We start from the raw sequence: 27,560 nt of genomic DNA, 5'->3' as shown, positions 1-27,560 counted from the left end.
ACACTCAAGCAGAAAACCTGGCTTCCAGCCTCAGATGTGTGACTCACGGGCTTAATGGTCTCGGGCGCAGCGTTTACCATTCTTGCACCTCAGTGTTCTTAGCTGAGAAACGGTGAGGTCAATTCCCCTTGGGAAGGTCCTGTTCGGTTCCAGGGCTCTATGGTGTAAGCCCTTGTTTACACATGTCATTAATCTTTGCAACAACCTTATGGGGACGGCCAGTTGTGGTGAAGAAACAAGAGGTAAGGGAGGTTTACTGACTTGCCTGCTGGTGCACACCTAGCAGACAGCAGGGCAGGGACATCAACCCAGGCACTAGCCGCCTTTTATCTCCTCAGAGAAGGCTAAGCCACCATTTCCCTATACAAACAGGACAAAAGAGGTCAAATGGGTGAGGCTTTTTAAGGCTCACCTACAAATTCACAGACAGGGGCAGGGGTTTCACTCCCTTAGACCTGGGACTGTAATTGGCCGATATCCTGTCTTTAGGTCACAATGACTGTTGTTTTGTTTCACAGCATTACTATTTTCAAACAGGGTAGAAAGTTCGCTTTATACCTTATAGTTGTTGAGCGTCACTGGGCAATGGAGGATCCTGCCACACAAGTTAAAAAAAAAGAAAGCAGTTTATGAAAAATAAGGTGTGCCCTCTTCTTCATATAGAAGAATGATGGTCAATGAATACCTGTTTATCTTATAATTTACGAAATGCTTTTGTGCTGATATATGTGGGCTTTCTATATTTGGGGGGATAATATAAATTCTAAAATTATTCCTGTATTGGTATTCTTGACATATATCACATACTAACAGAACATATGCATCGGAGTGTAAAATGTTGATTATTCTATTCAACAAGGAAAAATAGAAGATGAGCACTGGCAATGACAACAATTTACTTTGCCAAATGTACCATCCTCTATTTTCACCAAATTCTTCAGGGGACACGGCAGTGGTTAGATGAATAGAGCCCTGGACTAGCCGTCAGAAGATTGAAGCTCTATTTGTGGAACTTGGCACCGACTCACTCAGTGACCATGTGCCTCTCAGTTGATCTCCTTTAAGTTCTCAGATGTTAGCGTTTAGGAGTGTCTCCTAATTCACTGATGCTGTGAATGTTGGTAGAACTGTGTTTGGAAAATGTAGAAAGGATCCGGGGGGCTGGGGTGGGGTGAAAAAAGCCCAAGACTTGAGTCTTAGGCAACTTAGCATGAAGTATCAGTAGTATTTTTTAAAGAGAATTTAAATTTAATTTCTCTATTTCTAAATGTTATCTTTGCTCCTTCAACTGTCTCTTTCTCATTTGCTAGAGAAAACAAACAAACAAAAATCCCTCAACTTTACAGAGAGAAAAGAGGAAGGAAGGAAAAGGGGGTGATTCTGTCTTCTCTTCGCCCCCTCCTGCTTCTGTAAGTCTGACTATGCTCTTTCATAACGATCTGCTGCAGAGTTATTGGGCGGGTTAGTGCAGATACACAGTAAATGGAGGGAGGAATTCCTCATTTTTGAGAAAGGGGAAAGCCCCACGTATTTCAAACTTCTCTCCAGAGCTTGCTTCACTCCTTCATTTGTTCAGCAGTTGCTGAATGCTGCACGTTATGCTCAGCTCTGAGGATAGCAAAACAATAAAGCTACGGTGCCTGCACCCCAGGAACTGCCAACAGATCGGAGGCATTCGATATTGAAACAAATTATTACACTACTGTATGGTGAGTGTGAAGATGAAAGGGGACAGTACAGAGGAGACTGGGGCATCCAGAAGGAGTCAAAGAAGTGGTTGATCAGTTAACCATGGTGGCCAATGGAAGTAAGAGGAAAAGATCATTTTACACATATTGTACGTTTGATAGTAATGGGCTTTAAAAATGAATATTTAATCAAACTGAATTGTACACTAGGCAATGTGCCAAGCAGTGGTAAAATCTATAAAAGCACCGGTTTTGGAATTAGATAGATACAGTTACAACTCCATTTCTGTCTGCAGGTATGACCTTGGGCAAATTGCCTGACCCCTCAAAATCTGTTCCTTCATTTAAAGAATGGAGATTATAGAAGGACCTACAACCTCTTGGGTTGACTGAAGATTAAATCAGAGAATACACATAAGCACCTAGCTCAGTCCTTGGCACCTGGTAAGATGGTAAATATGCAATAACTCCTAGTTATTATTAAGTACTCTGTACATTTTCTGTTTGAACTCTTGCAACAATCCAGTGGGCAGGCATTCTTCACATCAGGTCAATGTAAAGAGCACAGGAGATGCTAGGAAGATAGGTTCCAAACCATGAAAGACTGTGCCACACAAGGAGCTTAGAGGATCTACAGCAGGCAATGGAAACTCTTTAAAGATTTTTAAGAGGGTAACCCAATGAGTTCGAAGTTTTAAAGAGATCATTAAGTGTGGATAAGGGGTTGGAAGGACAAGAAGAAGGATGGTTGGGAGTCCTGTTAGGAATCCCTTGGAGTGAATCACTCTGAGCAGCAGGAGTATGGGAAATCCTAAGTGCAATACTACGGACTCTCAGGAGGGATGGCAGGCAGATCCCCTGGGCCTCCAGTCTCCACCTCTTTCTACATCTCATCACGGCAAAAGCTTTAGGACTTGCCCAAATGCTAATGCTTTCAGCTACAAATTGCACCAGCTTTGGTGCTCTTTTCAGATTGGTTTTGTTACTAAGTGGCATGAGGTTTTAATCATCTCTGAAAAGGCAGCAAGTAAGTTCCCTGCTGGAATTGGAAGAACTAAGTATCAGTGATTGCTTCCTGGCTGCAGGGGAGAAATAGAAAACAGATGCTCTAAAAGTATTTGGCTAGTTTGATTTTTTTTTTGGTCATCTTCCTATGTTGATGATGTCATCGTCACTAATCTACTGCATGGATCAAAGAGTAGTAATTCATACATAATAGCAGAGTTGATATAAAACACTAATATAAAATGCCTCATTTTACCACTGATTTACCACCACACACCTAGTATTTCATCTTTTTCTAGTTCAAAAAGGCCATTTTCATTATCCCAGTGTTAATGTTTCCACTATAAAACAGTAGTCCTTTCCCATTATTTTTGCAAGAGATTCTCAATAACGCAGTGAGTACTTTAAAAAAGCAAGGAATGCAAGGGAATTTTAAAACATATTGAAGGCTACTCTTTTCTCAAAATACCAGAAGCTAGATAATTCAGAAGGACTTGCTTATGTAACAGCATCTGAATATATATACCTTGAGAAATCTATGAGAAACCAGGTTGTCTTTTGAAATAACACCTTTTCTATCCTGAATTCTTCCCTTGCTGCATGTGCTCTGACCCAGTTTTGCTTAACGAGACATGTTTATCAGAGTCGCCTTGATGTCAGGTGTTTGCAAAACATGTACACGTACTTTGAGATACATGTTGTTGCAGACACGAGAGGTAACTATATGGAGAAAAGAGTCAGGACAGAGGAGAAAAAGGGTCTAAGCAGTTGACGCTTTGGGAGATTTGCAATTTTTAAATGATAAAAGAAAAATAAAATGTGTGCTAGCCCTTTAAAAAAGTTATTGAGCACATTAAAACCTGGATGCATCTAAAATATGTTAACTGTCATAGATGTTTAAAAAATGGTTTAAATATTTATGTGATGAAAATTAGAAGCTATAAATGCCCTCAAGAATTTTTGAAATTATGAAGTAGTAAATTGATTTAATGTGTCTGAAAATGAAAAAAAGTATCACAACACTGGTGAGTAATAACCACGAGATCTTTTCCTCAAGTTTGAGGCTTGGTGGTGGTGGTGTTTTTTTGATTTTTTACAAGATCTACAATGTTAAATCAGGAAATAAGCTTTGAGACTTGGAAGAAAAAAATGCAGGAAAAAAAACATTTTTAAATTAAAAACTTACCTCAAGTTTAATAAATGTGTAAGAGATTATTAAAAACTAAGAAAATGAGATACTTTTAAAATAAAAAACATTACAACAGAAATTTAGTCATCCAAACAGAAGGTATTAAGACACCATAAGATCAGAGCAAAAATAAGTAAATCGATTTTGAAAATATGGAAAAGGACTGAATTAAAAGGAAAAGCCACCAAACTTCAGCCAAAGCCACCAATCTTGCACAGAGGATGACATTTGTAGAAAAACAGCTCAAAATATAAAAACAACAAGCAAGAAAAAGGAAAGACTAGTTTTTTAATAATGATTTCCAAAAGTACCTTAATTTTATCATTTATACAAGGTAAAAAGGATTTTCTTAGTAGACCAAGACAGTAAGTATCGTACCTATTCATAATAATCTAATTTCTAAAATAAAATAAAAAAAGGAAAACTATCTGGTTAACTGTATAACCCTGACTTGCCTTTAATAAGTGGGCTTGCTGGCTCCAACCCTGAGATATTTCTAATATGAATGGGTTGTTTTTTTCAGTTTTTAAAAATTATTTACTTTTTTTCCTTGTAAGAATTTATGCTAACACAGACACAGACACAGACACACACACACACACACACACACACACACACACACACACACAAATAAAACCTGGAACTGAGCAACACAGTATTTCTTGATAGAAAATATTTTTTATCCTGAAAATTATAAATAGATTAGTATTTGAAAAGCTATGAAATTAAAAGAGCAAATTTCAAGCTTATAGAAGAGAAAAAGGTATACATTAAATATAATTCAAATCCCAATAATACAGTTACAAATAATCAATTTTATGATAAAATAAGCATATGAAAAACTAGAAGAAGAATAGAGCTCAATGTTTGAATTTTTAAGTGTCATATGTGACATCATTTCCATGTTAGGGGTACAAGTATTATCGTATAGTGCAGAAATACCTTGGTGACTTAGGCGGTTCAGGCTAGGAGACCTAGTTTCCCCAGTTTAGGTTGTCAGCATCTGTCACTAGACTAACCGGTCCTGTCTCCTCAAGTTTATGTTCCAGAGTGAATTATTTCAAACAAATCTGACAGGGAACATTATCTGATGCATACACTAGCCATTTAGTCAGTAACGATGTGGCAGAACAGAGAATGTATAGACACTTGCTCTGCACACTCATGCGCTGTTAGAGCAAACTCAGGATAGCTTTTCTTTTATTCATTTTCGAGCAATGATAAGTCCTTAGTTACACTGAAGGCACAAGTTCATTTCAAACCTGGGCTGAAAGACAGTTTTGACTTTTTGACAATTTTGATAAAACATGGGAAATCAGACCATGTGTGTGTGTGTGTGTGTGTGTGTGTGTGTGTGTGTGTGTGTGTGTGTGTGTGTGGCAGTGGGGGGGGAGGTGCTTCGTAAGCCTCTTTAAGAAAGTTATGTAACATTTATATACAAAAGTTTTCTTATCTGTACAGTGGAAATGTTAGTTCTACTTACCTAATAGGGATTTTATGGAACTTTAAGTAAAATGAAAATGTATGTTAAAGGTTTTTGTAAATTATACAGTGCAGAGCAAATTCAAGTTATTCTCTATTGGAAATAGTAGTAGATTCACAACTGAGACACACTTAAACAAGAGTAACAATTCCAGTGCTCATAGGCATATACGAATGTTAACTGTAAGTGTACATCATCACTAGCTAACGCTGAGGCCTCATCTTATACTATTACCACTCTGTCCAGTCATGCTGGTATTCTCTCTGTTCCGTGAACAAACCAATTCCTTTTCACCTCCTGACCTTGACAGTCACTAGCTCCCTACCTGATTAGCTACTCTGGATCCTTGTATGGCTTCTCATCACTTGGGTTTCATCTCTACGATACCTTCTCAGAGATGCCCCCCATCATTATCCAAGCTAACTGCACCAATGCCCCACCTCGCTCCAGTCTCATGTGATCACATGACTCAAGTATTTTCTTCTTACCATTTATTATCTAAATATCTTATTTCTTTTAGACTTGTTTATGAATGCAAGTACCACCATGTAAGGGCACAGTGTCCTCTTTACAAAGGACCTGAGTGACCAAGCAGTCTGTCACTAATTTAGATTGGACTGTCAACACTTTGGATGAAAGTCAGGAAGTGCATTGTGACCTTGTCCAGTCAGAGAAATAGTCAGCTGGAATGAGATGGCAAACACATGTGAGGATGAAAAACACGTAACAGACTTAGGATAAATGGCTTTGTTTTTTCTTTTGCTTTGTCATTAATTGTTGGAGTTGGCCTAATATGTTAGCAAAAATAACAGTTTGAAAAACAGAATTTCTTATTCTTGTTTCTCAGTACCATGAAACCTGAAGCCTATGAAAAAATAGGTAGCCTGGAAGACATAAAATTGACAATTATCCATATGATGAATTTGGATAGGCAATGATATCCTTTAAAAAAATAAGTTCAGTACATATTTACACATCCTTCAGATAACTGATTTGCCTATAATTTCTATCCTATAGCATATGAAATGTTATTTTAAAATACTTTCACTCATTTAGTCTCATCATCTAAAGCAAATTTTTTTAAGTTAAAGTATATTAGTTTTGGTTTGGTTATTTTAAACCTTTAGTGACATTTGATATAGTAACTTTCTGCCACCCTGAATCATTTTTAATTAAATTTACTGGGATAACATTGGCTAATAGCATTATATAAGTTTTAGATGTACAATTTTATAATATATCATCTGTATATTCCACTGTGTGTGCACCACCCAAAGTCTAGTCTCCTTCTGTCATCATATGAGATGTGATCAAACAATATGGTGAATGCTTAAATAAAAAAAAATTATTACAGTAAAAGACACATTGCCATTAATCCTCCTCAAAGTACTACCCCTCACTTCAAACACACTTATCCCATCGTTCTTGCCACTTTCTGAAGCAGTTCTGGAAGTCCTCTTTCATGAGTGTCTAGTTGCGCTGTTGTGGCTGCCTCGATGTCCTGAATCATTTTGACTTTGGGGAAGAGCCAGAAGTCGCAAGGTGCCAGATCCAGTGAGTAAGGTGGATGAAGACACACCATAAAGTTTTTATTTGACAGAAATTGCCGTATACCAGAAGCAGTGTGTAACACGGAGCCTTTCCATTGTGATCACAAAATACGGTGAATGCTGCTGCCACGTGCCACCCAACGGAAAGGCAGGGATCTTCAATACAGGAAGCAGTGTGTTGAACCTTGTAACAGTGTGTGACAAGTTTCAACTTGTTCGCTGTAGTCAGTTGGGTGTGAGCTACGATTGAGAGAAGGTATGTTTCAAAGAGTGCTGTAAATCATCCTCCATCATGACAATACTCTGTGTCACACATCGCTGCTGGTATACAGCGACTTCTGATAAATAAAAACATTACAATGTGTCCTTATTCAACTTATTCACCGGATCTGGTACCGTGCAACTAACTTCTGGCTCTTCCCCAAAGTCAAAATGATTCAGGTCATCAAGGCAACCATAACAGCGCAACTTAAGACATGAAAGAGGACTTCCAGAACTGCTTCAGAAAATGGCAAGAACGATGGGACAAATGTGTTCAAAGCAGGGGGAGTATTTTAGGGGAATTAATGGCCATGTGTCTTTTACTGTAATAGCTTCTTTTAAATTTAAACATTCACCGTATTCTTTGATCTCACCTCATATATTTGACCCCCTCGACACTCTTCATTCCCCCCTCACCCGCCTTTCCCTTCCCCTTTGGTAACCACCATATTGTTGTCTGTGTCAGTGAGTTTGTTTGTTTTTTGTTGCTTTTGGTTTAATATCACACGTATGTGTGAAATCATATGGTTCTTGTCCTTTTTTGTCTGACTTATTTCACTTTTCATGATACTCTCAAGATCCATCCATGTTGTCGCAAATGGCAATATTTCATGTTTATTATGGCTGAGTAGTATTCCACTGCATGTGTATACCACATCTTTATCCAATCATTGGTCAAAGGATACTTGGCTTGTTTCCATGTCTTGGCCATTGGGAATAATGCTGCAAAAAAGGATATAGGGGTATATATGCCTTAATGGATATTTTCAAAATTTTGTGGTAGATGCCTAGAAGAGGGATTGCTGGGTCATATGGTAGCGCTATTCTTCATTTTTTGAGGAACTCCCATACTGTTTTGCATAGCGGCTACACCAATTTACATTCCCACCAGCAGTGTATGAGGGTTCCCTTTTCTCCACAGCCTCTCCAACATTTGTTATTACTTGGCTTGTTGATAATAGCCATTCTAACGGTGTGAGGTAGTATCTCAGTGTGAGTTTATTTTGCATTTCTCTAATAGCTAGTGAAGTTGAGCATCTTTTCATATAACTGTTGGCCATCTGTATGTCTTCTTGGGAGAAGTGTCTGCTCAGGTCCTCTGCCTATTTTATAATTGGATTGTTTGTTTTTCTGTTGTTGAGTTGTATGAGTTCTTTATATATTTTAGATAGTTGCCCCTTATTGGAGATGTTATTTGCAAATATCTACTGAGGACATTTTATGTACCAGACTCTGCTCTTGGTACAAAGGATAGAATAAAAAAAAAAAAAGAAGATAAATTCCTTCTTCGTAGAGTTTTCATTATCGTTAGCAACATGAATATAAACACACATATATTTGTTAGCGCTAAATGCTAAGGAGAAACAAAAAGGCAGAAAAGAGATATGAACTATTAAGGGGCTACGGGAATTTGAAGTTTTAGATGGGGTATCCAGAGATGGTCACACTGAAAAGGCAACTTCCGAAAATGACTGAGAAACTTAGGGAGCTGGCCATGTCAATCTCTATGGGAGGAACCGCCAAGGCAGAGGGCACGGTAATGGCAAAAGCCTTGAGAAAGAAGCATGTCTGGTGGGTTCACGGGACAGCAAAAGGTCAGAGTAGTAGGAGTGGAGTGAACAAGGAGGGAATATAGGGTACATGTGTGTGTGTGTTGATCAGGTAGGGTACTGTGCCCCATGATGAGGACGTCAGCTTGGCTTTTACTCTGAGAGAGAGGGGAGCCCTGGAAGGGGCTTGGGCGCAGGAGTGACAGGAGTGACACAATGAGATTCCTGTTTTAACTATACTCCTCCAGCTGTCTTACTGAAAGCTGACTGGTTGGGGGCTGGTGACGGAAAACAAGAGCAGAGGCAAGGAGACCAGTTAGGAGGCTATTACCATAATGCAGTTGAAAGATGATGGTGTTTGGACCTAGAAGGAAGCAGTGCAGGCTCTAAGAACTGGGCAAATTCCGGATTTATTTTGAGGATAGGGCCAGTAGGATCTCTGGGCTGATAAGATACAGAGTGAGAGAGGGAAAAAAATGGAGCCTAGAATTACACCAATGTTCTTAGCCTGAACAATTAGAATGGTGTTTCCATGAACTGAAATGCTAACATAGCTTAATGTATAGTTAATATTATGTTAAAATGTGAGTAAGTTAATATACGTAAAGCACTTAGTATAGTACTTTCTACCAAGTCAGTTCTATGATGGTATTTGCTGTTACTACTAATAAACGGAAATGGGAAAAAATTTTAAACCCTGGTATATTATTAAATGGGAAAATGTTCATGTTAGAGTTACAACTTTTGGTGTTTGGAAATACAGTGACTGAAATGAGATCGTGAAAGACTCTCCAATGGTAGACGAGAGAAACATGACTTCTGAGTAATGACCAAAATTCCTTCTCCTTCTATTCCCCTTTTCACCTGCTCGTGCCTTTATATGGCGCCTCTTGCTTTTGTTTCCTCCTGCCCCTTGAAAGTAACCCTATCCTGAAAACAACACAAATCCAAAACATTCACCTTTAAAAAACCATATGTGTTTTACACTTACTATAGCAATGGGATTTACATTTGACAGTACCATTTTAAGGACCACTGAAGTACTCCGTGTTTTGAAAAAAGAGCAACAACATTTATTTTTTACTATTATTTTATGTTCTTGAAACTGTGAGACAATACAACAAAAGATAAGTATTATAGAATACTAAAATATCTACAAATGCCCTGACCAGTTTAATTTTTTTAAGTGCTTTTGGTTTCCATGCAAAGGTAACCTATGTTCTTTTATGGAATTCATTTTTCACTGGCAAATTGTTAGGATTAAATTTTAAGCTGAAAATATTAGAAATCTCCCTTACGGCAGGAGAAGGGTCCTGGCAATGGAAATAACTATGTGACTGATCCTACTTGATTCCATTGATTTCATCTCATTTCTCCTTCATGGATATCTGAGACCAGGGAGTGGAGACTTTCCATAATTACTACTAGGAATAACAGCACTTTTTTCTAGTGGGCATTAACTTATGCCTATAACCCTTTCTGTGGCAGGTAATTCTCTATGACAATGTACATTCATGTGCAAATTCTATTTCAGTTTAAGTCTCCTGTATAACAGGGTCTGGTAAATAAATAACACTGGGGACCCAACAAATAGACAATAAAATTTGGCGGCTTCAATCAGACCAAGCAACTAAAATGAACACAGAAAAAAAGACAATTGCTGGCAACCCCCCCTCCCCATACGCCCCATCATGGTTTTCCTCTGAAAGGGAGGATTCAGACAAAACTCTTTGTCATATAATGATTCCAAAATCTACTGTTAAACATGCATGTTATTTTTTCTAAAGTCAAAGCCTTATTGTAATTTACAGATTGATCTGTCTCTTAAATGGAAGGAACAAAGGTAGGGAAAAAAGTGACCTCTTTTATTTTTAATGCCATGGAGCTGCTGTGGCTGTGGTTCTGCTAATTGAATAAAGGATACAAGCTCTCAGAGGCTGGTATGTATTCAGCCCTGGGATTCAAAAAAGCTAGGACTCTTACAGTAGGGTATTCTCTGAAGATAGATTGCACAGTTCTCCTCATAATTCAGACAGTGAGGTAACAGGTCAAAGTCTTTCCAATGACAATTAAAATGCAGAACTTATTCCTTTAGTTTGGGACAAATTCTATAATTTCTCCTTCTTTCCTTTCCCCAACTTTCCACTAACACATAAGCCTGTCTAATAATGTTCTACTTAATGTTGATGCTTAGAATTTATAATTGAACATTATTCTATTGTTCATAAAGTACTCTCATATATATGTCATGTTCAATATTTTTACTGGTTCAATATTTTTTATAAATTGTCCTACCTAACAGTCCTGTGATAAAGAAATTATTCATGTTATTTTTATTCTTTAGATGTATAATTTGAAGCTCTGAGAATAATTATTGAATTACTAACTACACATAGGAGCAGAATCATTACTTGAACCTAGGTCTTAAAAGACCTGTGCTCTTTCTACTTCATTACAGTTAAATATTGGTAAATAAAATACTAATAAAATTCTCTGAGTGGGGGCTGGCTAAGTGGCGCATTGGTTAAGAGTTGGCTTGGGACACCAGCTCTGAGCAGCAGGGCCCCAGTTGGGATCCCACATGGGCCAGTGATGCTGCGCCCTCTACAGCTAAGATGGTGAACAACAGCTCAACCTGGAGCTGGGCTACCATGAGTCACTGGCTGCAGTGGGCTTCCATAGCTACTGTGAGTGGCTGGCAGCCGGCATGAGCTGCCATGAGCCGCAGTGAGTGGCCAACCAATGGCCAGCAACCAATCTGCCTCACCTGGGAAGAGTGCAATGATAATACCAACATGGGCCAGTGAAGCGATGTCCTCCACAACTAGATAGAAGAACAAAAGGATAGCAACTTGTCTGTTCCCCTTTCCCAATTCTCCAACGCTATTCCCCTCCCCCAATTTCCCAATAAAATCTTAAAAAATATATATACTCTGAGTATTTTCCAGAGGTATTCAGTCAAGACAGATGGTGCAGGCAAGAACAGATAGAATCACACTGCAAAGGATTCAGGGTGGAGGAAGGTAGTGAGGAGAGACCAAAATTGGCAGTGAATAAGCCACAAAACAAAAGAAAGAATACTCTTACAAAGTTTCATTGTAAAATGCACATCCTTTAGTATATTATACAAGTAACAGATTTATCTGGGGTTTTTTTTACTGCCATATGTCATCAAACGTAAGACGGTATTGATTATAAGATGCACCACCAAGAGAGAAAACAGAAAACTTTGCCAATTAATGATATGCCATTGATCATAAGATACTTTTGGATTTTAAAAAAAGTTAAAAGGAGAAAAAAGGTGCATATTAGAATTAAAGAATCATAGGACTGGTAACTGTAAAGGGTAGGAAAATTCTCAAAGTCAGTCATAATCCAACCTTACTAGACAATCGATAAGCATTTATCAAGTGCCTATGGGTGGGTACGAAGAAGCAAAATGCATAATCTAGATAAAGAGGCTTAAGTGCTACATATGAAATATTAATTGCTATCCTTCAGCTTCACAATGATGACCACTGTTGAAGAAAACAGATCCACTTGTGCAAAAGATGTCTGAGTTTGCAAGTGCCGGGAGGGTATAAGGTATAGAGGAGGGAAGAGAAGAGAGAAGTCGGAGGAAACAGCTGGAGGAGGGGAGGATGGCTTGCAGGGCACTAGTAAAAGGGGAAGGAGGTATCTAATTCAACCAGGAGTATCACTGAAGTTTAAGGGTGGTCTGAATCTAATCCACAACCAGATCTCCTGATCATATAAAATAATTGCTGTTCTGTAATGTGAAATGACACTTTAAAACATCAGCTTTGAAAAGGGGCTTCATACATTTTTGGAACAGCTGTAACTTCATGTCTCATACTCAAGATTTTTCCATTCCTGAGTATTTTTTAAAACATGAAAATTGAAAACTAGACAGTTTTAATACCTTTCAAATTTGAACTACATGTAATTGATTAAATATTGATCATTGCTTAGAAATTAAATTTTGTTATGATTGGTTACCAACTTCCTTGAGGACTTTAAAGTTCTAGCTTTTGTGATTAAAATTAAAAAGTTGTTTGGGCTGAAAACAATCATCTAATTATTTATTTAAACACTTTTCATATGTTATGATCATCAGCACAAAATTAAAAACATTTCTGTTTCTGCAATGAGAATTTCATAAAGACATTGCTCTATAATATGAAATAATTGCTTTGAAATTACCCAAATAAAAAGCAAAGATACTCAACCTTTTAGCTGTGCATTATGCTCATAAATTTATTACTGATTTGAAAGGGATAATATCCTGCAATATCATTAAACTTCATGACTAAGTGATAAATCATATTATATATTATTCTGATATTGTCACATAATTGCTTGTGATTGAAGAAAAACTAACCTAGTAATGGTAATTACTTCTTTTGAAAGGCAAAACTATAAATAAATAATAATGTAGAGCAATTTCATTTTTAAAAGTCAATAATGAATTCCATCTGCTGCATACCATTAAAAATCAAAGAGGTTACTTACATGCCTCGGGTCTTTTTATATCTTTATTCCTCCTATTTTAAAAGTACAGATTGATCCATCACTAATAATGTTATTTTGACTTGTTTGACCAAACTTAAAAAAAAAAAATTTAACAAAAACCTCCTATCGATTTCTCTCCTCATGTCTTTAGAGCCTGGAGAACTTAAAGGAACAAAATGAGGAAAACAGGCATTTAAGTAAACTTTAAAGAGGGTGGTTCGGAGAGCCTAATGAAATGTATTACCAGCCTTTGAAACCCAGGCACAATGGTGATAAAAGTATGAGCATGTGATTTAATCACTATCAATATACCAGTTGTGTACAATTTTCCAGTTAAGGGCCAGATAAGTCAATATGGAAATCCTACTGAAAAGATGATTTCCTGTGAATGAATGAAAAAAAGTCACTTATAGCTTATTTTAAGTGGCCACTGGACATGAAAATAGACTCAAAATCTCTATGTCTGAATCTATATTGGGGAGAGCCTTCTTATAGAATCACAGCAGCCACACCTATAACAAATCATAGACAAATAATGTACATGTAAAGAAAGTCTTTTTATAGCCTATGTTTAAATTTGTATTTCAACAGTTTACCCCTTTCCCGACAGCAGATCCATATAGCTCATCTGGATTTTGAAAATATCAGGTCAGCCTTACCTGACTTTGCAAAAGGACTTGTTTAAAGCTGAGAGCATTTACACATACCTTTCCGTGGGCAGAACATTTCTGAGGTCCTCCTTTCCAACCACTGAGACAGCAATATGCTGCTCTCCGGAAGAGAAGACGGGATTTGGGTTCCTGTGTTTCCCCAAGTAATACAACACTTCCTTTCTGGGAAAGTCCTCTCCTCCAGCCAGTCCCTGACCCCTGGTGGCAGTGAGTGAGCCTCTAAGGTTTGTGTTTCTGCCCATGGGAAACCCACTGTATCTGCTTTATGGCTCTAGACTTGCTCTTGGCTCACTGAACATTTTGGAAACAGTGCCAGCATGTCCTAACATGTGACTAGGTTGACCATGAGATAGCATGGGGTGAGATAACACAACTCAATATCTAACTTCTGTACCATTTCTTATCGTGAAGTATATCAATGGTATGGCCGCCTTTAACAAACCTCTATTATGTAGTTCTAATAGCACTGACAGGCAGTAGATTTCATAAGGCTGGATGTTTTGTACCTAGTTGGTGTTTTGTGCCTTTACAGATATTTAAATACTCCTAGCTCACTGTCCAAACATAAGTTTGATTTCCCCCACTGCGGAACCTCCAATGACATCATCATGATATAGTATACACTGCTTTGCATTGTACTTATTTCTTCCTGTATTTTTTCCCTATTAGGACAAGGGGATCTATAGTGTTAAACAGCTAGTAGCTGAAGGAATGGATAAGAGTCATAATAACTCTGTCCTTCCTACTTGACCCTGCTTTTAATCCACATTCCCTGTTAGCCCTCTGAAAGCAAGTGGCATCACCTCTAGCCTGGCTCTATCTAACTCCCTGTTCAGGTCCTTAAACTTCGGAATCCCAGAGAAGATTTATGTAGATGTTTCCTTTTGCTTCTCCCCACCATCACATATCTATGAACTCCTTCAAGGGCAGCTCACTGGGATGTACACATATTATAATACTGTCTTTTATTGAGGAGGTAGGGTTCCCAATCATCTGGTAGAGAAAATGTCAACTTAAAGATCATGGGAAGTCCAAGGTCTACTGGATGCCAAAACAGGCGGGCTTCCAGGGCAAGTTAAAAAGATAGTACAAGTCATTGAAAACTGTATGCACAGTTAGCACACTGCAAGAATGGACAATGATTATAAAGAAAATGGAGTTCACATTATCACCAGTTCATAACAATGACACTTGATGTAACAGTAATAAATTTTTGCATGCAATACAGAATTTATCATCTTTGCCAAGTTCTGACAACTCCATCATAAGTTACTCATTGACTAGTAAAGTACTTAACCAAGCTGACATGTTTCTAGAGGAAGATGCTATAAATTGGCAATATGATTCATTATCAAATGAAAATTTATGATCTCTAATCTTCTCTATGGAGCTGTGTTTGCATGTGCTATAAACTCTTTATTTGGCTCCTTTAAGAGTTCAGCAGTATTCTCTCTGAATGCTATCAAATAAATAACAGCCTCGTAGAACTTCTAGTGAAGTTCCTGGCACTCTGCTATAATCAGGTGTTTAATAGCTATTAATTTCCATTCTTTTCCTTAACGACACGACTGGCATTTTCCAATCCCAGATACCATTCTACTACATTAAAGTCATGCCTATGATAACAGTGCCTTCCATATGTGTAATGCTTTATCATTTACAAAGTGCTTCAACTAATATTTTCATGTTACGCTCACAACCACCCTGAGAGATGTTGCTTATTCTCAAAGTTTTGCTGTGTTAGCTATGTATAGAAAATTAATGACAGAATGTTTCCTTGCAGCTTTATGTGATGAGAAAAAAGAGAGGGTAAGAAGTGTTTTGGGGATGCTCTAATGTTCATCTTCAAATAGTTAAACATAGCTGCAGACTCCCAGGAAACAACAGCATCAGGAAGAAGGCAGAAATGAATTGGCTGTTTTTTAAAAGCAAGACTTCATATTAGAAGAAGAAAGTCACACATATATACACACACAAATAACATAGACTAAACATAGACACAGCCTCTACAGAAAATGCAAAAGGAGGCTTTTACACATTTACATCTCACATAGGTAGTAATGCTATATTTGCATTGTATTTCAATACGAATAAAAGCTATAAAGACACACATATGAGTATACATACATTCATCAAACATAGTTGTGAACTGGTCATATGACAAGTAAATATAGAAGCAAACAGCTATATCTATATATGTGCCATATCTATAGAACCTGCATATTCGTATTTCCCAATATTTTGTCATTTGCTCCTTCTAACTGCTCTCATTAGGAATCTGATAGGAACTAGACTTGAATCACTTGTCAGCTAAATGTAGTTCTTTCAAATTTATGTAAAACCAAGTCAATTTTTAAATTGTGCTTAGAGCTGTCCATCACACATTTAATGAGCATAGTTTGCAATGAATAATACTGGCTCTTGGGCGTTGCTTCCCATCACCTTTGGGATCCAGACTACGAAGAAGCTCTCATTTAAAAATATTTTTAATGCTGTGGTCAGAAATGCCACTGCTTCCACATCTCCCCTAGTGTGTATTCTGTATTCTCTTTTGGGTTTATTTTTTAAGTTTTTCTTCTAGTCTACTTCTTTTTTTTTTTAAGATTTTATTGGGGAATTGGGGAAGGGGGACAGTGTTGGGGAATTGGGGAAGGGGAACAATCTTAGTTGTGGAGGGTGCAGCTAGCTCAGCTCCAATTCCAGTCGCCATCAGGCCACCCGCCGGCAGCCCATGGCCGCTCAGCTCAAGGCACCATGTTCAATCTTAGTTGTGAGTGGATATAGCCCAACATCCCATGTGGGAGCCAAACCAGAAACCTTGTTGTTAAGCGCGCATGCTCTAACCACTGAGCAATTCAGCTGCCTGTCAGCAGCTCAGGGCAGCTCAGCTCAAGGTACCGTATTCAATCTTAGCTGTGGGTGGGCACAGCACACCATCCCATGCGGGAGTCGAACCGGCAACCTTGTTGTTAGGAGCACATGCTCTCACCAGCTGAGCCATCCGGCCACCTGTTGGCCGCTCAGCGGCAGCGCAGCTCAGGTGGAGTGTCACTGGCCCATGTGGGAATCGAACCAGCAAACCCATTGCTCAGAGCTCGCACTCTTAACCAACTGAGCCGCTCAGCCGGCCCCTTAGTCTACTTCTTGATTTTTTTAACATATTTTTTCAACTTTATTGTGTTAAAAACACTGAACATGAGCTCTATCTTCTTAAAAATTTTAAGTGTACCGCACATTATTGTTGACTATGATCATGTTGATCATGATCAAATTTCTAAATTTGTTGGTTTAATTTTTATGAGATGGATAAATCTGCTTGATTACATAATTTGAGCTTTTTCAAACTCAACATTTTTTTGTAGATGGTATGAATAAGACTATTTGCTAAAAGAAAATTTATAAAAAAAAGTCTTTCCAAGATGGGTAATCTTAGAATCATGTGATCTTACTATTTATAGATGTTAATTGTTGGCAGGTAGGATTATAAAAGTAATTTTCCTAATATCATATTATAACATCAAGAATATAGTTTTAACCTTAAATGTAAATTTGACCATCTTATCAAAACACACTCTGCACAAGACCAAAAAGAACACTTTCCTTCCCTCATAGGTGAAGTGGCAAATGGGAAACATATGTGGTCCAGATGCTGAGTAATAAATCATGTCAGTTTTGAAACAAGGTTTTACAGGGGATGGACAGAAGGAAAGACAATCTTCCCTGGTCCAGAGAAAACATCTAGGTTCTCTATGAGGTTACTTATCAAATATTTAACTAATTTTCTTTTTGAAGAGAGAGGGTGTTTTAAGAAATTAAAAAAATATATTTTGAACTGCTTATAGTAGCAATTATTGTTGATATACATACATAAGGTATTTCAAGTGAGCTAGGCTTCCTGGAAAATAAGTATCTCACAAAAGTCCTGTAAGTTTAGCTTGCATAAAAAGCTGCCATTAAATCAGATCAGACAGCATGCAACAAAAAGACAAAAATGTCTTTTTTACTGAGCAACTAGGTAGGCCTGTGCTAAGCATTGCTGTTACAGCGGTGATTCAGTCACCTGGTATACCCAGCCTTTCTTATTTCGTTCTCTCTTTCTCCTCGTGAGCATACTTTCTGACTAAAGGAAAAAAAGTCCCTTAAAGTTCTGTGTTTTTCCCTTGAGAAAAACGTCTCATGTCAAGTAGGGTGCATATTTTCCAGTCTACTCTTCCTTCCTCTTATATTTCTCAGCAATATGCAATAAGTAGTCAGCTGCTTCCTGCCTTCTCTGGGCTATCTCAGCTAATGAAAGCATTATAGAGTGATAAACAGTTAAAATTTCTGTTCTTCTACTTTATAATCATGAGGGCTGGGGTGAATTATTGAACTCTCTGCCTCTCAGTACTCTCATCTATGAAAATGAGATTTTTAATACTTCCTGCCTCATAGGACTGCTATGAGGGTTAAATGATTAAATACATACAAGGTACTTAGACTAGTGCATGGCATGTAATAAGTGCTCAATACATGCCAGCTTGTTAAATTATCAGTATGACAAGGGAGCTAAAAAGTACGTGCAGATATTTCACTTAGTGCCTGCCATGTCAAGATAAGCCATATTAGATTTTCGGTCAAGATAGCAGAGTAGGTAAACATTGTGTTTGCCTCCTCTCATGACCACATCAAAATTACAACTAAACTAAAGAACAGCCATCGTTGAGAATCACCTTAAGTCTAGCTGAACCAATGTCCTATAACAAACAACATACAGAAGAAGCCATCTTGCGACTGGTAGGAGGGGCAGAGATGAGAAACAAGCCAGTCCCCATACCCACGTGTGACAGGTAAAAATAAGGAGGAATACCACGGCTATGGAGGTCCCCCCTGTGGAGTCAGAGGTCCGAGCCACATACCAGGCTCCCCAGCCCAGGGTTCCAGTGCTGGAAAGAGAAGCCCCCACAGCTTCTGCTTGTAAAAACCAGTGGAGATTGTGGCTGAGTGAGGTGGAGGGTGGCTGGCGTCTCAGGCACTCCTCTTAAAGGGCCTGTGCAAGGACTTACTCGCTTACAGACTCATTTGCTATGAGTGCCAGTGCTGGGGCAGCCGCTCGAAAGATGTCAGAGACATACGAGGAAGAATTAAATTGTCTGGATTCGTAAGTGCTAAAAGGAGCCATTACTTTTTTTGTTGAGCGCTCCTCTCTCTGAGCCTGCAGACACAGGTAGCTGCCATATCTGTCTCCATCAACCTGGCTAACACCACTTGCTCCACCATGGTGACTCCCAGAGACCTTGCCCTACCCAACTTCTTGGCCTACCCAAGCCAAGTCCAGTAGTTTTTCCATACAAACGGGTCATGCTACAGACGTTCCTCAAATCCCAAACAAGCAGCATGCCTTCTACCTCTTCCTAAGCAGCCCCAAGCCTGACACTAAAAGCGGCCAGCCTCAACTCACAACTTAGCCTTCCAAGGTAGCTCCAGGACCAGCATGGGAGGATATATCTGCAGATCGCATTGTGGCTCATACCAAGTGGCCCTGGGCAGGGCACAGGTGAAGGCTGAACTTGGCCTGAGGCAGGGCCCCTCCCTGGAGGCCCCAGGGCTAACACACCCAGTGGCCTGCCTCAGACTAAGCTGAAGCAACACCAGGATACCTCCATAGACGACATACCCAAAGGGCAGACTGGGCAGGCACCAGAGCCCTGCTAAAGCAAATTCTGCTCTGTAGGCTAAGCCCTTGCACAACAGCTCCTCTGCTGTAGTCACGGCCAGGCCTCATACCCAATCAACCTGAGGGTCAATCCCTCCCATTGACATGCAAACAGCAACCAAAGCTCAACTATGAGAGGGCAAATACAGCCCACACAAGGGACACACTTGCAGCACCCAGCTCAAGTGACCAGGGAGACTGTGCCACTGGGCCCCACAGGGCAATTACTACATAAGGCCACACTACTAAGACCGGGAGGCATAGCAGCCCTACCTAATATATAGAAACAAACACAGGGAGGCAGCCACAATGGGAAGACAAAGAAACATGTCCCAAATGAGGGAACAGAACAAAGCTCCAAAAAAAGAACTAAACAAAATGGAGACAAGCAATCTACGAGGTGCAGAGTTCAAAACACTGTTTATAAGGATGCTCAGTGATCTCAGTGAGAACTTCAGGAGATAGGGAACATAAAAATGGATACAGAAAACATAAAAAGAGAACCAGTTTGAAATTAAGAATACAATAACTAAAATAAAGAATACATTAGAGGGGGGCCGGCCGAGTGGCGCATTGGTTAAGAGCTGGCTTGGGACACCAGAGGGCACCAGTTCAGATCCCACATATGAGGGCCAGTGACACTGCCCTCTACAGCTAAGAGGCTGAACAACAGCTCGACCTGGAGCTGGGCTGCCGTGAGTCACCGGCGACGGCGTAGGCTGCAACCTCTGCTGCAGTGGATTGCCATGGACTACCGTGTGTAGCCAGCAGCCAGTGTGAGCGGCCAGCAGCCATAGTGAGCGGCCGTCCAGAAGCCAGCGACTGATCTGCCTCACCCGGGAAGTACGCAATGATGGTGCCAACTTGGGCCAGTGAAGCAACGTCCTCCATAACTAGACTGAAGAACAAAATGACAGCAACTTGTCTGTTCCCCTTCCTCCAATTCCCCAGCACTGTTCCTATCCCCCAATTCCCCAATAAAAATCTTAAAAAAAAAAAGAATACATTAGAGGGAATCAACTGTAGATTAGATGAAGCAGAGGTCCAAATCAGCAATTTAGAAGATAAGCAGAAAATACCCAATCACAACAGCAAAAAGAAAAAAGAAATCCAAAAAGACGAGGATACTTTAAGAGACCTCAGGGACAGCATCAAGCATAACAATATTTGCATCATTGGGGTACCAAAAGAAGAGAGAGAGCAAGGAATTCAAAACCTATCTGATGAAATAACGACAAAATCTTAGAAATAGACATACAAGCCCAGAAAGTGCAGTCCCAACTAAAATGAACACAAAGGGGGTCCACACCAAGACACATCATAATTAAAACGCCAAAGGTTAAAGACAAAGAGAGAATCTTCTCTTTTTTTTTGCTTTTTAAAGATTTTTATTGGGGCATTGGAGGAGGGGAACAGCATTGGGGAATCGGGGAGGAGAACAGACAAGTTGCTGTCCTTTTGTTCTTCAGTCTAGCTGTGGAGGACGTTGCTTCACTGACCCATGTTGGTATTATCATTGCGCTCTTCCTAGGTGAGGCAGAGTGGTCACCAGCCATTGGACGGCCGCTCACAGTGGCTCACAGCAGCTCACGTCGGCTGCTGGCCACTCAACGGTAGCTTTTTTTATGGCAGCCCACTGCAGCCATGCTGTTGCCGGTGACTCATGGCAGCCCAGCTCCAGGTTGAGTCGTTGTTCACCATCTTAGCGGTAGAGGGTACAGCGTCACTGGCCCTCATATGGGATCCGAACCAGGGCCCTGCTGCTCAGAGCTGGTGTCCCAAGCCAATGCTTAACCAACGTGCCACTCAGCCATCCCAAGAGAGAATCTTAAAAGCAGCAAGAGAAAGGCAGTTAATTACCTACAAGGTAGCTCCCATAAGACTGTCAGAGGATTTCCCAACAGAAACTTTGCAGGCCAGAGGGATTGGCACAAAATATTCAAAGTGATGAAAAGAACAAGGACCTAAAACCAAGATTACCCAGCAAAGCTATCATTTAAAATTGGAGGAGAGATATACAGCTTCCCTGTATAAGAAAAAGCTAAAGGAGTTCATAACCAGTATTGTAAGAAATACTATGGGGACTTCATTAAGAAGAAGAAAAAAGATAAATATGAAAAATAAAATGGCAATAACTATATATCTATCAACACTTAACTTTCATTGTAAATGGATAAATGCTCCAAATGGATTAAATGCTCCAAACAAAAAACATAAAGTAGCTGAATGGATAAGAAAACAAAACCCTTACATATGCTGCCTACAAGAGACTCACTTCAGATTAAAAGACACACACAGACCAAAAGTAAAGGGATGGAAAAAGATATTTCACGAAAATGGAAATAATAATAAAAAAATCTGGGGTAGCAATCCTTACACCAGACAAAATAAACTTTAAAACAAGAGACAAAGAAGGACCCAGTAATCCCACCTCTGGGTATTTATCTGAAGAAACACAAAACGCTACTTTGAGGGGCCATGTGTAGTCACATGTTCATTGCAGCAATAGTCAAGATACGGAGGTAACCTGGGTGTCCATCAATGAATGACTGGATAAATAAGAGGTGGTACATATATACAATAGGATATTACTTAGTCATAAAAAGAGAATGAAGGCTTGCCATCTGCAACAACATGGATGGACCTAGGTGGTATTGTACTGAGTGGAGCAAGTCAGACAGAGAAAGACAAATGCTATATGATTTCAGTTATATGTGGAATCTAAAAAACAAAACAAATAAAGGAACAATACAGAAACAGACTCATATATACAGAGAGCATTTTGATGGCTGCCAGATTTTTTTGGGGGGGGCGTGGTTTGCAGAGATGGGTGAAGTTAGAAGGGAATTAAGAGGTACGAATTGCTGGTTACAAAATAGTCATGGGGATGTAAAGTATAGCATGGGGGAATATAGTCAGTATTGTAATAACTATGAATGGTGTCAGATGGGTACTGGATTTATCAGGGTGATCACTTCATAAGTTATATAAATGTCTAATCACTATTTTTTATATGTGAAATTAGGATAATATTGTATGTCAACTGTAATCGAAAAAAATAAAAAAATACTTCAAAAAAGATAAGCCATGTTAATACAACTTGTTAATAACATATAAATTTTAGGGTGAACACTTCAAAACAAAGCTTTCCTTAACTATCTGATTTAGGAAATTCAAAATTGTCATGAGAGAAGAGATGCAGAAAAGAAATAAAAAATCCTCAGATCATAATAATAAATTAGTTTTAAGCTTGATTTCAAGCACCTATAATAAAGTCTATTGAAGAAAATGAATGGTTATCACATAAGTTATAGAGTATATGAAAATTATTATACCCTAAAAGAATTATGTTAAAATTAATGTTTGATTAAAATATTTACATCAATCAAGGTGCTTTGGAGATTGCCTAATAGTGTATATTTTTAACTTTTTTCTTTATAAATTATAATTATTAGTTATAAAATTTCCCTGGATATGAATTATGTGCCTTATCTATACTGTATCTTTTCCATATGATTTTCCTCTCCAGTTTCTCCCTTTAGCCTTACTATTTTATATTTATTTCTCACAAACTTGAAAGATTATGCTCATCAGAAAAACATTTCTTTTTCAACAAAGGAAGACAATTTTTAAGATTATGGACATTAAGAAGGGGAAACGACAAAGATCAAGTAGAAGAAAATGAAAGAGAAAAATGATGAAATGATTAGACTCTGATTAATAAGAAAACAAAACAGAATAGGTAACATTTTAGAAAATTATTCAAGATTTTACTGCCATGTAGGTCTATCCTGGAAACAAATCCGTCCTTTTGAAACCAGAAGGACCTTTTATTTTTGTTTTTACATGTTTTATCATACAAAGATGTACACATTAAATGTATATGTTTCTTCTATTTAAACCATGTGGCTGGAAACTGATGTAAAAACTGGAATTCTCCTTCCTTCCTTCCTTCCTTCCTTCCTTCCTTCCTTCCTTCCTTCCTTCCTTCCTTTCCTTCCTTCCTCCCTTCCTCCCTTCCTTCCTTCATAAATGATGCATGTACTTCCTGACAAAGTCACTGCTATAGTTCAAAAGCAGATGTACGCTCCCCATCACCATCTAATGGCTGGACAAGAAACTAGGTTTTGGCTAAATTAATTCGGAACAGTCAGGAAAGAATGGGGATGGGCAGAGGCAGAGGGAAGGGATTTGGGATGTTAAGAATTCTAGTTCATGTGGGACACAGGCTTTGCTCCGCCTGTTGCTACCTTTCTGATATCAGCTTCCCAGTTCCCTAGGGTCTATTCAATTCTGGCTCATTACTTCTCAGGGCTATATCTTTGAACTAGAGAGGCAGTGGGAGCACCGTTCTTGGTCCCCAATATCCCTTCTTCCCCACAAAATGCAGTCCAGTTTGTGTTCTCAGGCCAAGTAGAAAATCCCGAGGACAGCTGAAATCAATACACAGGCTACATTAGACATGACAGTGGATTCACTGCTCAGGATCACAGGATCTGGCCCTAAGAACTCGTTTCCCTCGTCACCCTCTTGCTCACTGAGTTTAACACACACAGACCTCCTTGCTGTTCTTAGAAAACACCAAGCATGTTCCTGTCCGAAGGCCATTGCACTTGCAGTTCCCCTTTTCTTAGAATGTTCTTCTGCAGCTATTGGCCTGACCTTGCTCTGCCATTTTATTTAGGTTCCTGTTCTATACCTCTTCCTTGGCGAGGTCTTGTCTGACAACAGTAACTAAGGGAACACCCCCTTCCATGTTCTTTCCTTCATGACATTTATCATGAACTGAGATTATACATTTATATGTTTGTGAATATGCAACTCCAGTAGAATTTAAACTCTAAGAACGTTTACTGCTATAGTCTCCGCATCCAAAACAGTGCCTGGAACATTGTAGAAGCTCAATAAATACCTGTTCAATGACCCGATCAGAAGTTGCTGGACATATAACAGGTGTTCGATGAGCATGTGTGGAAAACTATATTGACTGAACGAATGCGTCCATGCTAATTTCAAAAATGTATTCAAAACAATTCCATTGTTATTTTATTTTAGATTAGCTTGTAATTACTGATTTGATCAGACTCGGGGTGTCATGCATTTCCTAGTGGAATGTCATCTAAGTTATAATTTGAAGGGAACGTAAGTCAGGCAACTAGGATTATATGTTGAAAAAGGTAGTTGGGAACGGCAAAGTGCTCAAGGCAGAAAGACTTAACATAAGCAAAGGCCCTGGGGCCAGAGAAAGGTTGGAGAAGTCCACTGTGACTGCGGTTTGGTATGAGACGGGATAAGATACATTAGGATACAGAAAGAGAGCAGCGATATGAGATTCAAGAAATAAACAAAAACCAAAGCCTTCACGTGCTGTGTGAGTCATGCTGAAGATTTGGATTTTAATCTGAGGGCACTAGGGAGACAGAGACTATTGAAGGAAACTCAGGTTTAAAGGCAGATATTTTAAAACCAATTGTGGAGAGGTTGATTTTGAAATACCCAGGAAGACCTTAGTGGATATGTCTAATAAACAGTCGAATTTATGGGTCTTGAGTTTCTGATAATCTTCTTGGCTGGAAATATAGATTCCAGCATCATTTGTTCATAGATGTGAATTAATATTGCTTAGGATGGACGTATTCTCATATATTCTTTACCTAGGTTCAGTGATTGTTAACATTTTACCCCATTTGCTTTACATTTGTTCTCTCTGTCTCTCTTCCTTTCTCTGATATTTACAAACACACGTAAGGTATATACTTGCTGAGCCATTTGAGGGTAAGTTACACGCAGCATGGCCCTTAAATACGGAAGTGTATTCCTATGAATACGGATAGTCTTTTACATAAACACAGTGCAGTTTTCCACTTTACTCAATTTCTCGTTGACACAACACTTTTATATGATCTGTTGTCTGCATTCCAATTTTGACTTTGACCCAATAATGACTCCAGACAGCATTTTTAGTTCTCAAGTTAAGGTCTATTTCTTCTGCTATGTTTAGCTTTCACAATTACACAAAAGTCTAAGAACCACATTTAGTAGTTTATTTTGTTTTGCGTTTTTCTTCCTGTAAAAGAAGTAATAAGTTTGAAAGGGTATTTCCTTATATTCCTGAAGTGCATTTCTTACAGGTTTTTTCTTTTTTCTTTTTTAATTCTACAGGTTCCATTATCTACATAAGAGCAAAGCAACCATGTGAATAAAAAAGAGTTGCTCAAACTGATCTCCTCTGTATCATCTTTGCTTTAGTGTCCTTTTTGATGGGCAGTAAAGCTTCTTAAGGCCGAGAGAGCATTCTTCCTATTATTAAGATCACCTCATTTGAGGGGTTTTTTTTTTTCCCCTCTGTTCAAGAAAGTAAGCCATCAGAAAACGATGGGGGGGTCATGGGGGACAAAGTCCATTCTATAAAGTAAACTTCATGATTAAGGTCACCTTCAAGAAGAATCAAAATTAGAATCTAAAAACCAATCAATGCCAGGCATTCAAAAGCATCAGCTAGAGCTAAATTCACTGGGTTGTCAGTTAGAGTTCAGAGTAGGAGGATAGAAACCAGGAGCATTGCAAACCTAAGGCGATCACACTGCACAATAGGAGGCTTTCTTTACAGGGATCCTTTCACACCCACTTACAAAGTTGCTAAACTGGTTTCTGTTGCCTTTGTGGGTGTTTCGATCAAAGAAGAAAAGCAAGTCCTGGCTTGTCCCTGGGTGCTAAGAGTTGATCTCTACTGGAAAAGGAACAGATTTACCAGGATTATTTATTGTACCTCCATGAGAGCCCTAACCTAATGTGGCACAAAGCCACCTACCCATGGACAAATGACTTCCTTCTCTCACCAGCTTCCTTCTTTTTTTTTTTTAGATATGAGAAATGTCCCTGGGTTACCCTACAAGCCACATCAAAGGCAGAGAGGTTGTACAAGTCCTAGGTCTTTGACAAAAAATAGTATACATAGCAGTCCTTAGCTGTCCGCAGAAACTACCAAGATGACCAAGCCACATGTTTGCCATTAGACTCCTGGAAGATTGGCCCCCAAAATACATGAACACCAGTGAGCATTCACGAAACAGATACCTTAAAAACAAAGTCAAATGGTGGTGCTCCAGTGTTGTGGTACAATTAGGGGCTTTGAGATCAGACACATCTGAGTTTGAATTCTCTCTCTGCTGTGCAGCTTTGTCTAAATTATCTAAAGCTCTCTATCCCCCAATTGCCTCACTAGTAAAAAAGAAGAAATAACATCTACCTGCCAGGGCACTGAATTAGGATTAAATGGATATATATGTAAACTGTCTAAGTACAATGTTTGCCATATGGTAAGTGCTTAAAAATAATTCCCTGAGCCCTTTAGCATGCTGACAAGGACTAATTTGATACAAACTAGAAGGAGTGATTTAAGGCATAAGGGATGGAATGGAGGGACCCAAGGCTTCCTGGGGGTGATGGCACAAACCCATGAAGTAAGGAAAGCAGGAGACAGTTAAGAGGCTATGCCTATAGTCCAGACAATGGCTCCACAAGCTTGAACTTGGATAGCACCAGTGAGGAAGACTACTTGAGGGGGTCGTGATAGTGTTAGGAAGTGCGAGTATGCAGGTGACTCCCGATATTCGCATCTGTGTGACAGCAAGAGCGGTGCTGCCCTTGAAGCCATCAGGGAGGAAGCGAAGCCGAAGCGATGACTTCAGTCAAAAATGGTCATTTGCAGCGGCCGTCCAGAAGCTGGCGACTGATCTGCCTCGCCCGGGAAGAGCGCAATGATGGTGCCAACTTGGGCCAGTGAAGCAATGTCCTCCACAACTAGACTGAAGAACAAAACGACAGCAACTTGTCTGTTCCCCTTCCCCCAATTCCCCAGCACTGTTCCCATCCCCCAATTCCCCAATTAAAAAAAAAAAAAGGTCATTTGCATTCTGGAGATGTTTACAGAGACAGGTAGCCTGTGAGGGGGGAGTT

At 39.2% G+C, this 27,560-nt stretch overlaps 1 long non-coding RNA gene across 1 annotated transcript; it reads left to right on the top strand.

Moving 5' to 3' along the window:
- The first annotated feature begins 1,333 nt into the window (after positions 1-1,333).
- LOC109376518 (uncharacterized) lies at positions 1,334-27,351 on the top strand. Its single transcript, XR_002122745.1, has 4 exons — positions 1,334-1,409; positions 1,580-1,709; positions 1,985-2,132; positions 26,466-27,351. It is a non-coding gene; the product is annotated as an uncharacterized LOC109376518 (long non-coding RNA).
- Positions 27,352-27,560: the final 209 nt, after the last annotated feature.

The sequence above is a fragment of the Hipposideros armiger genome, unplaced genomic scaffold (genome assembly GCF_001890085.2).
Source record: "Hipposideros armiger isolate ML-2016 unplaced genomic scaffold, ASM189008v1 scaffold_1144, whole genome shotgun sequence".
Classification (NCBI taxonomy): Eukaryota; Metazoa; Chordata; class Mammalia; order Chiroptera; family Hipposideridae; genus Hipposideros; species Hipposideros armiger.
This window is presented reverse-complemented; position numbering and strand designations above follow the sequence as displayed.